Source organism: Mytilus edulis, chromosome 13, assembly GCF_963676685.1.
Source record: "Mytilus edulis chromosome 13, xbMytEdul2.2, whole genome shotgun sequence".
Lineage (NCBI taxonomy): Eukaryota > Metazoa > Mollusca > Bivalvia > Mytilida > Mytilidae > Mytilus > Mytilus edulis.
In genome coordinates this window covers 12,403,294-12,415,754 of record NC_092356.1, presented here as the reverse complement: position 1 = coordinate 12,415,754, position 12,461 = coordinate 12,403,294, and positions in this window count along the sequence as shown.

Sequence of the window (12,461 nt, the reverse complement as noted above, 5' to 3'; positions counted from 1 at the left end):
ATGATGAGTTTATATACTCTTCAACTGATTTTTATAGTTCTTTCTTATGTTGTACTGTTATACCACTGTCCCAGGTTAGGGGGTCCCGCTATGTTATTTATTTATGTTCTAATTCATAACTTCAAGCGAACATAAATTATTTACAAAATAAACACAACACCTTTGTATGGGATCAGCTCGCCTGACAGTGTGCAGCAAAGCTTTAATTTTATTAAAGACAAATGCAACGTAAAAAATGTTCATCAGTGTTACTGTCTGCCTAGGCCGCTGCAGGTAACAAACACAAAAACCAATCAACAAAAATAAAAACAATTTTCATTATGTACGAAAATACATATCATGAATCAAATAAAGATTCTGTTCTTACACACATTATTTTTCACACAAATAAAATACATTAAGTCGGGTGGGAGGGTGGGAAACTTTACTGCACCAAAAGCCAACCTCGAATGACAATATCTTTAATTTACAAAACCGCCAAAAGTATAGCACGAAATATTTAAAATGACCCTATTCAAATATTATGGTCAGTTCTACCTCGACCAATGAAAAACATTTAACCTATTATATACTTTCAAATACGTGTAATTTCATAAACAAATACACGTGGTAATGTTTACATACCGGTGTACATAACTTTAATAAATATATGTATGTGCCTATCCCAAGTCAGGAGTCTGTAATTCAGTTGTTGTCGTTTGTTTATATGTTACATGCTTGTTTTTGGTTCATTTGTTTTTATATATATAAATAAGGCCGTTAGTTTTCTTGTTTGAATTGTTTTACATTGTCATATGGGGACCTCCTTTTATAGATGACTATGCGGTATGGCTTTGCTCATTGCTGAAGGCCGTACGGTGACCTATAGTTGTTAATGTCTGTGTTATTTTGGTCTCTTGTGGACAGTTGTCTAATTGGCAATCATACCACATCTTTTTTTTTTATATCTTCTTCCTTTCGCATTCTTCCTATGTAAATGTGTCAAATGATCTTTTGAACACTGAGATCAGTACGCCCGGTGTTGACTTACATCTCACAGATTTCATTAATGGATATAGTTATTTGACCTAGGGCTAAAATTCAGAAAAATATTGGATCCATTCTATTTTAATACAAGACTCTCTCTGAAACTTTGGTAAATTTATATCTGGAATAAAAAGATCTGCTTCAAAAGTCGAGGCCCGATCTGAAATCAGAAGATTGCCAGACGAACATTTCATCTCCATTCAATTTTTGATTTATCAAGCACGACTTGACACTGAAAACATATATAAACCGAAGCTTTTGTGCAATCAAATTATCTGGACAAAAACAGTACATGTTCTTGGTATACACAGGAACATATAGAGTGAGTGACCCATATTCGCGGCATAATTCGTTCATTTCCACTTACAGCCGACCTACATTCGATTATTTAGAACTTTTTATGTAGGTTTCAGAAATTTTACTATATGAAAAAATGTTTGATAAAAGAATTATCTTCAAAACAATGATTAATTGTTCTTAAAATTAACACAAACTCAAGAGGAAATAAACTCATCATAGATACCAGGACTAAATTTTGTACATACGCCATGCGCGTTTCGTCTACAAAAGACTCATCAGTGACGCTCGAATCAAAAAAAGTTAAAAAGGCCAAATAAAGTACGAAGTTGAAGAGAATTGAGGACCAAAATTCCTAAAAGTTTTGCCAAATCCAGCTAAGGTAATCTATTCCCGAGGTAACGTTCGTGTACCATGGGGACACATTTTCGCCGCAATGACCATTCTCATTATCCTTGTATATTATAAAAATGAATGTTTGTTATTATATGAATAAGCTTGAGAGATCATTCCTATATGATTTTTCTCACAAATATTAACTCTAAGACTGAGTATGATTGCCATATAACTCTTACATAATACCCAAAAATTGTTTAAAAACACCTGCTTTATATGTGGGAAAAAACTTTGAAATGGGGTAAAGAGGAATATCAACAATTCAAACATTACAAATAGCCTTTCACATATATTTAGACAAGTACTGGGTAAAGGCACACACATTTTACAGAATAAATAGCAAAACGGCGAAAATATGTCCATGGCGAAAATGCGCCACCCACTCTATATTAACTATATAGCTATACTGTTCCCAGGCATATGCGTCAAGAATTAATAATGTATCCATTAGGCATATCTTGCATAAATTAGAATATTCACGGTAAAAAATTGAAAGGAGTTAAACCTCACAAGATTCTTATAAAGAAAGAAATAGTGGACAAATATGCATATAAAATTATAATTAAAAATAAATTTAATAGTTGATAGTAGATTAATAAAATAATGCAAAAAGTATGTAATTTTTATACGAAAAACATTAAAGAAGGGTGAAAGATACCTAAGGGGCAGTCGAATTCATAAATCGAAAACAAACTGACAACGCCATGGCTATCAAATAAAAAAGACAAACAAACAAATAATAGTACACTAGGTCCAGTTAAAGAATTTTACTTATGGTATGCATGGGAATTCTCAGGATTTGTAAATTACAAAAACAATGATCCTTTGATATTGTCAAAATGTAATAATTATAGAATAATGGAATTAAAAACACAATGATGGTATTTAAAAAAAGGCACCAATTGAATTACTATAAAGTAGAAAATATATCAAAAACATATTCACACCGCTTTACTATTATCAGGTTTATACACCATGATTTACATGTATCAAGTATCTTAGTCATAACTTATCATTATATAACTTTAGCGAACGGACAACATGTAAGGGGACGATCATTTGATATTCGGGGGTGGGGGATTGATCATCATCCTCTCAAGAAATGAATCTTTTGAATTCCCAACTGCATGCACATGTATTGCATACATACACATTATTAAAGTTTGTTTGTAACTAGCATCTTTCAAAAGTAATGCCAAACATTTTCGCCAAAATTTTTTTGAAGGGTTTTTTAGCCGCTGAAGGCCCAAGAAGCTATAGAACAAATGCACAATCATGCTTTCTGGGGGTTTCCCAGACCCTTTCTTAATATGAAAATGCAAGTTCTGATTTAATATTTTTTTGACAATATTTTGGTCTCAAAGCAAAATGTATGGATTAAGTGTCAAGTTTCTAGTGACAACATCAAGTGACCAATATGCAGGATAAAGCAAAAAATGTAATTCACATAGGTAAGTCTGTGGCTGCTGGTTTTTTTTAAACTCATATGCATGATCAAGTTAATAACAAAATTACTAGATTACAAAAGAAATGCAACACTAACAGAATACAGAAGGGCAATCAATGAACAAAAGACAAATATATAAGAAACACTGATCCCGAAAAAAACAAGGTCTACGTCTGAGAAATTGCTTTTTGCAAGGCACTCGCCGTGAACACAATTTGATATGGAGACAATCGTTTGGTTTTGAAATTACCTACATGAGGCAATTACGGCCCTGTTAAATAAAAGTGACTGGTAAGTGTTCCTGAGACAATATACCTCAAGTTAAATGAACCCTATTTTCAGACATTTCAAGTATATTTAAACAATATTTATACTTTTATTACTAAAAGATTTGGAAAGGGTTTCCCAATTTGTTTTGGGGGAAAAAAGAATTTTATGAAGAATCTGGTGCCATCTCATACTTTCGATTAGACCTGCTCGGAGTTATTTATCTTCAATACATTGTAAAGTCAGGTAATTGATTTTCAAACTACCACAGAACAAACCATTTATATTTCTGATTATCAAGGCTGAGTTATTTATTTGCAAAATCAAAAACTTCCTTTCTAGACGGCATAATTATTTGGACATGGTCATCCCCTTATTAGGACACATAGACCCGATATCGAATCCCCCCTTTTTTCTCATATAAATTTTCAAAATATATCAGGTTTGGGATAAACAAATATTATTTAATTTTAAAGTATCAGAGTTGTATTATATAAACAGTCTATACTCTCCTAAATTTAATACATAAATTAATAATTGTCTATCTGTTAACCACAAAACTGATCTCATCCATGGAAAAAATTGAAAAGAGTGTAAATCATTTATCACTCCCATCTTATCAATCATATTTCAAACATCACTGAACTCTGGAAAGATCCCAGACGACTTGCGTCTCGCAAGTGTATGTCCAGCATTCAAAAATGGCATCAAACGGGATCCCTTAAACTTTCGCCCAATTTCATTGATAGTCCGGCCGATCGGTGAAAAAATTGCTCAAATAATGAGGAAAGCACCAGTTTTTGCATGATGGTATATTTTTGTGTACTGAGCAATATTAGCTATGGACCCACCCTCAAAATTCAATATGGCGGCTTATTTCAAGATGGCTGCCGTACGTTCTAAAATATTTTCCAGTATTACACAAACCACAGTGGATTTGATGCTGGAAGCACAAAAATCAACATATTTGAATGACTTGGTGCACTTAGCAAGATTTTGTTTTGATCTATCTTTGAAATACAAAATGGCGGCTATTTTCAAAATGGCCGCATTAAAAAGGAGCAAATATTCATTATTGAGAATTGACCTGAATATAAGCATTTTATTGATATATAGTGTCATTTAGTATCTGTCCTTTTTGATTTTGCCTTGCTTGTCATTTCATACACAAAGCAGTAGCCTTCATAAAAAGCTGCAGTAGTAGCTTTCATTAAAAGCTGCACTATTTGTTGTCTTGGGTCACACATAAAAGCTGTGATTTGAGATATCAAACTGTGAATTGAGAATCATTTAAACACATATCAGTGAAATGGCAGGAATTGGGGACAACAAGGACAAGAACATTGAAATGGCAGAAAATTAATCACTTTGGGATATGGAGAAACCCACAGCTGAACTCGGACGCTTTAACAGAGGACAGCTCAGAAATGACTATTAAACAATTGTACCAAGAATTTTTAGCAGGTAGTAAATGTAATGCCCAAAGAACAGCTGAGATTACCGCAATATAAAACAGAGCGAATCATCGCGAATTGATAAAATATGTGTTGGTCTCATTACGTTTCAAGCTGAACAGAAAGAGGCAATGCATATTAATAACGAACAGATGAGAGCAATATCTCAGCAACTTCAGCAGTCTGAAGACAGGATAGACCACAATAATTGCTTGGCGGAATTGATGGTCAGACCAATAAGATATTCAATGCTGTTGTGAGACGAATGGACAAGCTGACAACACCTGAAGAAGTAGACACAGTTCAATTTAAAAGTGCATTTGAACAGCAGGGTACCTTCCAACAACTGACATCTGTTGTAAATGAATTAGTGGACAATCGAAATAAAGAAGTTAAAATGCCTGCAATGGACACATCATCTAAGCCAAAATTTGACCTTAGCCAGTACAACGCAAGTTTACCAAAAGTACACAACAAAATCCATGCCTTGTGTCTTTCCCCAATTATAGTTCGCATGAACCAGCAACCGCGCCAACTCTGTTGAAGGTGTCTTCACCTTAAGTCAAAAGTCCTATGTCAGGGTTTTTGGCCCTGCATGAAACAGTTCAAATTATTCAACAACAATCTTCAATTAAGAACATGCTAAAACCCTCTAGTACTTATCAAGGATACCAGCAAATGGCTTATGTGTCTTCTTACGCACACTTACCATCTACTATGAGTCAATAATATTTGGTTCAGAGCAGCACACTATTACATAAACAATTGACTGCAAGTGGATTATATCAAGTTTCTCCAATGCTGAATGTAGTGCCTACTTGTGGTATCATCCCCGCCGAGTTAATGGCAAATCCCACATTTATCACTCTAATTATGACAACCTCGTCAGCTCCTGGAACCTTAACAGGCTTCCCATAACAGCAAGCTGACTCCACTGGCCGGTCCAGGAAAGGGCAGAGGAAACCAAAAGAGTGTGGCAACACCTCTTCTTCAGACTCCTCATTGGAGAGAGAATATACCCGATGGCAAGAAAATCTTGGTGCAAGGGACCGGAGACGAAGCCCACAGCTCCCAAAAATTCAAAAAACTCAATTGGAGAGGATCCATGACTTGGGAGGCGTTCATTTACCAATTTGAACGATTTGCCGGTAGATGACAATGAGAAAACAGAAAAATGTGTGTAGGCCCCATATTGCAGGCCGATGTTGGCTTTGAGTACGCTCGCACAGATGATGATTCCAAGGCCTTAAAAAAGCTTTCATTTGGAACAGCGCTTCAGCAAGAAAGACGATCAAACCAGATTGGAACCGAAGCATTCCGTCGAGAATGTAAAGACAAAGATTCTTCAAGGCATGTAATAAAGAGGAACCCAGAAAATGTCAACAAGGCGTTGAATCAACTAAAAACCTCAATAGCAAACCAGATGGCGATATATGAATCAAAAAGTGCCAATTATAACCATCGACAAGTCTACTTTGCTGATGGCGCAGTATCACCGACCCATAAAGGAAATATGAGCAGACCTTTGGATAATGAGGGGCATAACCTCGCACAAATTGTCACAAAACTAGCTGATATTATGCTTTCAACTAATCAGCATAGCCGTGGATTGGCCGATCAGTATAACCTCGGATCTTCTGATCAAATAATCATGGAAGATCACCAGTTCAATGGAAGATTACCTGATCAATATACACATGGAGGATCTCCTGAGCAATACATTCGCGGTAGATCGCCTGATATATTACACCCAAGCTTAAAGCCTATCGATCAGCAACACCCCCACTAAGGTAGAGATCATATAGTCCCTAAAGACAACGGTTAGCATCTCCACGGGCAAACTCCAGAAATCCAGGTTATTTCAGACAAAGATCACCTTCACAAGGATACGGAGCAAATCAAAGTGCAACTCCAACAATGGAGTCTTTAAACAGCAAAGGGTCGGGCCAGTAGGCCAACGCACGATTCCAAAGTCCATTGGCCATGACACATCACCTAATCACAAAATCGAACAGAGGCCCACGGCCTCGTCCGATATTGTCATCAGACAAACCATTTGAAAGAGCTTAGCAGTACGAGGTACTATACATGACCAGAATGTGAGCATGATTGTGGACACTGCTGCAATGATAACATTAGTAAATGAGAAATTAATTCCGGCAGAAAATGGAGATTTTGAGAACGTAACGCAACGTGGTTTGTGTTAATAGCTTGTTGTTGGGAAGACTATAAAGAACGACTCTCGACATTAATAGAGTAAACAGACGATGTTATACTTAGGCTAAATATTTTGGACACACTGAGCGCAGTGATAAACCTGAGTACTCCCACAATTACCATCAACAATAAAGTGATAAATGCGGCATTTGTTAACGGTGGAAACGAGATCCAACTCAGCAAGTTTGCATAAAACGAACCATCACAGTTCCACCAAACTCAGAAATGACTGTTACCATTAAAACTAATAAAAGTGCTGACCAGGAGTGCATTTTATGACCATGCTCGCTGAATAGTTGCGAATTGGTTTCGCACGTCGTTGGAAAAGGAAATAGTTGCTGCTTAACCATTTTAAATGATGACAATCGCCTATTCCGCCTGAAGAAAGGTACACCTATTGATTACATAGAACAATTTGACGATGTAGTGGGTACGGCAGATGAAAATGCGATAAGTGACGCAAGACGTTACATTGAAAAGACACGCGACAGGGTGCCCTCGGCACTGCCTCAAAGTTCAGATGAGTTACCTACTATTCCACCACATTTAACCGGCCTTTATTAACGTTCAATCGACTCGTTTCAACCTGTTTCATTCCAACCATTAAAACTGAAAGCGTTTAAAGAATAACATGTAACATATTGATTACTTAACATTTTGAATTTCACTATTTGTTTTTGTATATGCAGCCATATTTGCAAATGTATGTGTAATAGAAATAACCAAATTATTTTTTTTTTATATTTTAGAATTAATTGATAACAAATTCAAGAACATGAAGTCCATTTTTGAAGAATCATAACTTTAATTTCCGAAATTATATAGAATACCTTTAGGACAATCTTGATTTTTATACCGTTTTTCCGCCATCTTGAAAATGGCAGCCATATTGGATTTTTCAGAGTGGGTCCATAGCTGAAAGCAAAGGGTATATAACCAAGAACTACTATGCAAAGTTTCATGCTTTCCTCATCAAGTGAACAATTCTGCTCTATATCTGTACCAATCGGCCGGACGACCTGTGTCTGCTGCAAACTATAAGAACATGTTAAAACATTTGACTTTTCTACACTTTATACAAGTATTCCAAATTCCAAACTAAAAGACAAATTGAAAGAGTTGGTACTGTTTTGTTTAATAAAAAAGTATGGCCAACGATGAAACAAGTATCTTGTCTTAGGAAGGGATAAATCCTACTTTGTAAAGGATCACTCAGATTCAAACAAAAAATTCTCTGAAACTGACATTATCAAGATGCTTGATTTCTTGATTGACAACATATTTGTTAGGTTCGGAGGACGTGTTTTTCAACATACTATTGGCATTCCAATGGGAACGAATTGTACCCCTCTTCTTGCCGACTTGATTCTTTATTATTATGAGGCTGACTTCATACAGGAACTTCTTAGGAAGAAAAATAAGAAGTTAGCAATATCCTTTAACTCTACTTTCCGCTATATAGATGATGTTCTTTCACTAAATAATTCAAAATTTGGTGACTATGTCGAACGCATCTATCCCATTGAACTAGAGATAAAGGATACAACAGATACAGTTACGTCGGCCTCATATCTTGACTTACATCTAGAAATTGACAATGAGGGTCGATTGAAAACAAAACTTTACGACAAAAGAGATGATGTCAGCTTTCCAATTGTGAACTTTCCATTTCTAAGAAGCAACATTCCAGCAGCACCTGCATCTCCCAATTGATACGATATTCCCGTGCTTGCATTTCCTATCATGATTTTTTTGATAGAGGGTTGTTGCTCACAAGGAAGCCATTAAATCAAGAGTTTCAAATGGTGAAGTTGAAATCATCTCTTCGTAAATTTTACGGACGCCATCACGAGTTGGTTGACCGTTATGGAATAACCGTTTCCCAAATGATATCGGATATTTTCCTTACGTCGTAACTACAATCCCCTTCCCTTTCATAAATGTGACCTACCGAATTAGACTGTTTACCGCATGTGTTATCTCACAAGCAACACGACGGGTGCCACATGTGAAGCAGGATCTGATTACCCTTCCGGAGCACCTGAAATCACCCCTAGTTTTTGGTGGAGTTCGTGTTGTTTATTCTTTAGTTTTCTATGTTGTGTCGTGTGTACTATTGTTTGTCTGTTTGTCCTTTTCATTTTTAGCCATGGCGTTGTCAGTTTTTTTTTCAATTTATGAGTTTGACTGTCCCTCTGTTATCTTTCGTCCCTGTTTTGTAGCTAGTAGCATAATGAAACATCTGGGAAAATTTTAAATACTATATGACTTACAACATGGTTTTCGATCCTCCCGCTCCTGTAAAACTCAGCTAATATCATTTATTTAAGATCTTGCAAATTCAAATAATAAAAACATTCAAATATAGACATCTATAATGGATTTTGCAAAAGGATTTGATAAAGTTTCCGACACCACCACCTCAGGTATAAAATTGGTTTCTACGGTATAAATTGCAATGCATATCATTGGATTCAACATTTCTTATCAAACAGAAAAAAAACCAGTAGTCCTTGAAGATGAAACATCAAATAAAATTCCTGTAACATCTGGGGTCACATAGTACCTCAAGCCACAGTACTTGGTCCAATTTTATTCTTAATCTTTGTCGATGATTTGGCACAATATATTGAAAATAGTACATTAAGCGTCTTTGCAGACGATAGTATTATTTATAGGGAAATTAAAAAAAACAAGACGACGCCTATAAATTACAGTCTGATTTAGAAGCGGCCGCGGTGTTGGGAGCAGGACCAGCTCATGCATTTTCATCCTGATAAGTGCAATATTCTCAGTGTAACTAAAAACGCAAACCTTTAGACTTCACTTATAAATTACACAATTACTCTCTTGGTCGACTACAAAATATTTAGGCCTAACTCTTCAATCAAATTTAAAATGGGACAAACATATCGATAACATGACATCAAAAGCAAATCAGTCCCTTGAATATTTTCTTAAAAACCTAAAAATAGCCTCACCAAAATTTAAAGCTCATGCATATAGAGCTCTTGTCCGACCAAAATTAGAATACTGTTCAACTATTTGTGCATTGTTGGGATCCACATCAAAAAAGGAAATCATGGCACAAATCGAAAAAGTCCAGAGAAGAGCAGCACGCTTCTCATGCAACCGCTTCCATAACACCAGCTCAGTTACTGATATGATGACAGACCTAAATTGGTACCCACTCGAAATTAGGCGTTTATGATACAGATTTGTTTTCTTTTACAAAATTGATCATGAAATTGTTGCAGTCCCTATACCGTGACATAACATTTTGATCCCACTAGACAATAGAACCAGACATGGCAATCCACACTCATTTAGGCAAATACAAACATCTAAAGACAGTTATAAATATCCATTTTATCCACGGAACAGTTATAAATTGGAATCACCTGCAGTGGCGTAGCTTGGTCATTTTTGACGTGTACGCCCGAACCTTGGCGAGGGATATGAGGGGTTCCAACCGCTCAATGTTAAAGCACCTGCTGGTAGTGAGTTCGAAAGGGAAAGCTATCGAGAATGAGATACCATAATGATTCCTGTCAGTAAAAAAATCATTGATAGCAACATACTTTTGAATCTAAATGGTTTATTTGTTTTGGTTACATTTTGTAATATGTTAACTTATTCATCGTGTTTAACTGAAAGCTAGCCTAATGGTCATTGGTTTTAGAGAAAACGTCCAAACTAATATTACTTTTAAATAAGTTTAAAGGGTGCCGTGAGGCATACAATCGACAAAAGCACCTTTTAATGAACACGAAAAAAAATATTTCTAAGAGGTGCAATATAAAAAAAGTTCTGGAACACCTAGGATTTCTTCCCACAAAAAGTGAATCAATTTATCATTCCTTTAAAGGGATTAAAAAAAATCTTTTAATATTTTTTTCTTGATCTGGAATATTTCACGACAATCTATGAAGGTTTATAAATTGAGCATGTAAAACAATTAATTGCGTAAAGAAAAGTCCGGCTATCTGTCTAATATCAGAAAGAACAGAAAAATGAACGAAAACAAATGCTTCAAGTTCAAAATTTTAGCTTTAGACATTAGTCATAGAAAAAGCTTCTTCGGCATTTTCATAATATTCGATGAAGGTTCGACAAGTAGTTAATGTAATTGAGAAATAACAAAATGTAAGCCCAAACTGCGATCACTTATTAATTGCAGAAAGAAATACATTTTGTCCTTGCATTATTATATTGCTCTGAATACTCTTTTGATCATTTTTGACAGTTTCTGTCCAACTTTCGTAAAATTTCACGGAGAGTCATTCATTACAAAAGACTTCATCCATTGACGCCGCTTTGTCTCTCTTATGGGACATAAATCACAGGCTCGACAAAAATACAAACAGCATATCGTATCTGAGCAGACAGTGAATTGCTTTAAATATAAGAAAAGTACGTAGAATTCATAGTAGATTCAGACTTTTACAAAAGATTCGAACAAATACTAGTATATTAAATGATCTATTTGAGTAAATTTAGTCCCTTTTTATTCAAAATTACTATCCATTGAAAAAAGAAGCACATGGCTGACGAGCTTTTGACCAATTTTTCTTATTCTATCTCGATTATTTGTTTTATTTGCAAAATTCAAGTGTACGCCCGGACGTTTTGACGAAACGTAGCTACGCGCATGACCTGCCACAACAAATAGTATCATGTAGTACAGTAGAGGGATTCAAGAGTATCAATGTATATTATCAGATTATTACATGGCATTTTTCATATCGCATGTATTATCAGCCCTAGGTTCAATATCAGCCCAAGAGCCGCATGGCTCGAGGGCTGATATTGACCGAGGGCTGATAATACATGCGATATGAAAAATGACATGTTATGATCTTTTTATCATATGCTTCAACAATGGAGAAAAATAACCGATTCATATAGTGAATACAGATCCGTTCATGTGGTTCCCAAATAGAAGTTAAAGAGTTAACATTCACGAACGTCGGACCTCAAATTTAGTACATTGGATATGAAATATTTCTATCATATGCATCAAAAGAGAAGAAAAACATTTTAATATGGACGAATCGACAAAAAAAATAAAATTTAACAATCTACATAATGAACACTGTTTGGAAAAGTCAAATTTTATAAAAATTACTTTCTAAATTATGTTTGAAACTTTTAAAAATGCATTTATTTTGGGGTTTTTTTACACAATATACTTTCCACTATCCAAATAATTGTTTTGTACACTACTTTGTGATGTTTTTCACTGAAAACGTAGCATTGAGGTGTATTTTCCGGAATTTGCCGAGTATCACCGGAATGCCATGCGATAACGTTACGGAAAGGCATGTGATAACATTCGAAGCATGTGATAAACTTTT